We start from the raw sequence: 2,500 nt of genomic DNA on the forward strand, positions 1-2,500 counted from the left end.
TTTTGTATTCGAAATTTTGACATTAGAAAATAAACAAAAGAAACGCACATACTCATCTCGAGACGAGAAGAGATCACCTAAACTCCGATTACCCCCTCTTCGAATTATCGAGAACAACTCAATGAAACGATCGAAAGGTCGGAGATGGGCGCTCCTCGTCTGGCGACGAGCGACGCTCTCAGTCTCTCTGACGTCGCATATAACGAAACTCCGTGACGTGAACGTACACACGAACGTATATAAAAAATATACATAATATAAATTATATATACACGCACGCATGTAAACGTAAACATACATACACATCGTCGTATTTGTTATATTTGAACGGACCGAGAACGAAATGCGTATATTAAGTATTATATTTAAACACGTAATAACGATCTCGAACGCGGATACCGTCATATGTTCGAGTCGAACGTCAAAGTCTTTTACTTCGGTTAAGACGTAAAGAGACGAGACATTAAACGTTCGAACAGTGTGGTTTATATTTTTATACAGCCGGCCCTCAGACAGGAGTGGTCCTGGATGTTTCTCCACGGACCGCAATGTGCGTTCGAAATGTCGATGTTCAAATGTGTCCTGCAGTTCACACTATGACGCGCAGTTAACTGCGTTCTTCATCGACCCGCGAGCCAAGTGATCCACCGTCCAGGGTAATGGTTTTGTTAATTTTTTTGTTGTATAATTTCTACGATCACTCGAACGATTCTATACGCCAGAGTGATATTAGTTAGTTTTTTATTTTTATTTTTTTTTTTTTTTTTGTTTTTTTCTCTTCTTTTTAGTATATAGAGAAAAATTCAAAAATTAAAAAAAAATAAATAAAATAAAATAAAAAAAAAAAAAAAAAGTACAAAACAAAAAAAAAAAAATATACATTTTATTTGAAGATGACGTATGTGCGTTGACACATCGTACTTTCCTCGAAATCGACATCGAAAAATATCAGTATAGGACGCGTTACACGACTCTCCGACTCGAGAACGAGAGAATCGCGTCCTCGCATCGAAACGACACATTCCGAACGTCGATTTTTGTGTTTTAGAATTTTATTATCGTTCATCATCGCACTCATTCGAGATAGATAATTTACGTTAATGATCCTTCCGCAGGTTCCCCTACGGAAACCTTGTTACGACTTTTACTTCCTCTAAATGATCAAGTTTGGTCAACTTCCCAGCAACGCCGACGGCCGTGAAGCCACCGCGTGTCGGTCCGAAGACCTCACTAAATCATTCAATCGGTAGTAGCGACGGGCGGTGTGTACAAAGGGCAGGGACGTAATCAACGCGAGCTTATGACTCGCGCTTACTAGGAATTCCTCGTTTATGGGGGATAATTGCAAACCCCAATCCCCAGCACGAAGGAGTTTCAACGGGTTGCCCGGGCCTCTAGGCCAGGGAGAACATGCTGATTCCTTCAGTGTAGCGCGCGTGCGGCCCAGGACATCTAAGGGCATCACAGACCTGTTATTGCTCAATCTCGTGCGGCTCGAAGCCGCCGGTCCCTCTAAGAAGAATTTTAATACGCCGCCAGTGAGTTGCTCGACCGAAATCGAGCACACCTAAATGACGACGCCTATTTAGCAGGCTAGAGTCTCGTTCGTTACCGGAATTAACCAGACAAATCGCTCCACCAACTAAGAACGGCCATGCACCACCACCCACCGAATCAAGAAAGAGCTATTAATCTGTCAATCCTTCCGGTGTCCGGGCCTGGTGAGATTTCCCGTGTTGAGTCAAATTAAGCCGCAGGCTCCACTCCTGGTGGTGCCCTTCCGTCAATTCCTTTAAGTTTCAGCTTTGCAACCATACTCCCCCCGGAGTCCAAAATCTTTGGTTTCCCGGAAGCTGCCCGCCGAGCCATTGTAGTAACGTCGGCGGATCGCTAGATGACATATTTACGGTTAGAACTAGGGCGGTATCTAATCGCCTTCGAACCTCTAACTTTCGTTCTTGATTGATGAAAACACCTTTGGCAAATGCTTTCGCTGATGTTCGTCTTGCGACGATCCAAGAATTTCACCTCTAACGTCGCAATACGAATGCCCCCAGTTATCCCTATTAATCATTACCTCGGAGTTCTGAAAACCAACAAAATAGAACCGAGATCATATTCTATTATTCCATGCACGAAATATTCAAGCGGCATTTTGAGCCCGCTTTGAGCACTCTAATTTGTTCAAAGTAAAATTGTCGGCCCATCTCGACACTCACTGAAGAGCACCGCGATAGGATTTTGATATTGAACCGGCGTTTTACCGCCGGCTCACCGACGATATGCTCCGCAGACGTGTCAGTATCACCGCGGATGCGGTGCACCGACAGCGCGGCGCACAAATGCAACTACGAGCTTTTTAACCGCAACAATTTTAGTATACGCTATTGGAGCTGGAATTACCGCGGCTGCTGGCACCAGACTTGCCCTCCAATTGTTCCTCGTTAAAATATTTAAAGTGTACTCATTCCGATTACGAGGCCTCGAAAGAGTCCCGTAT

The 2,500-nt window shown here is 44.1% G+C and overlaps 2 non-coding genes across 2 annotated transcripts in view; both read right to left on the reverse strand.

The window, feature by feature from the left end:
- Nucleotides 1-502: 502 nt before the first annotated feature.
- LOC135194539 (5.8S ribosomal RNA) lies at nt 503-659 on the reverse strand. The gene has a single exon (XR_010309813.1). It is a non-coding gene; the product is annotated as a 5.8S ribosomal RNA (ribosomal RNA).
- A 439-nt stretch (nt 660-1,098) lies between these two features.
- The window catches only part of LOC135194553 (small subunit ribosomal RNA), a 1,903-nt gene continuing 501 nt past the window's right edge, over nt 1,099-2,500 (reverse strand). The window contains exon 1 of the ribosomal RNA XR_010309827.1: nt 1,099-2,500. This exon is cut by the window's right edge and continues 501 nt beyond it. This is a non-coding gene — a ribosomal RNA (small subunit ribosomal RNA).

This window comes from Vanessa tameamea, chromosome 31 (genome assembly GCF_037043105.1).
Source record: "Vanessa tameamea isolate UH-Manoa-2023 chromosome 31, ilVanTame1 primary haplotype, whole genome shotgun sequence".
Taxonomy (NCBI): domain Eukaryota; kingdom Metazoa; phylum Arthropoda; class Insecta; order Lepidoptera; family Nymphalidae; genus Vanessa; species Vanessa tameamea.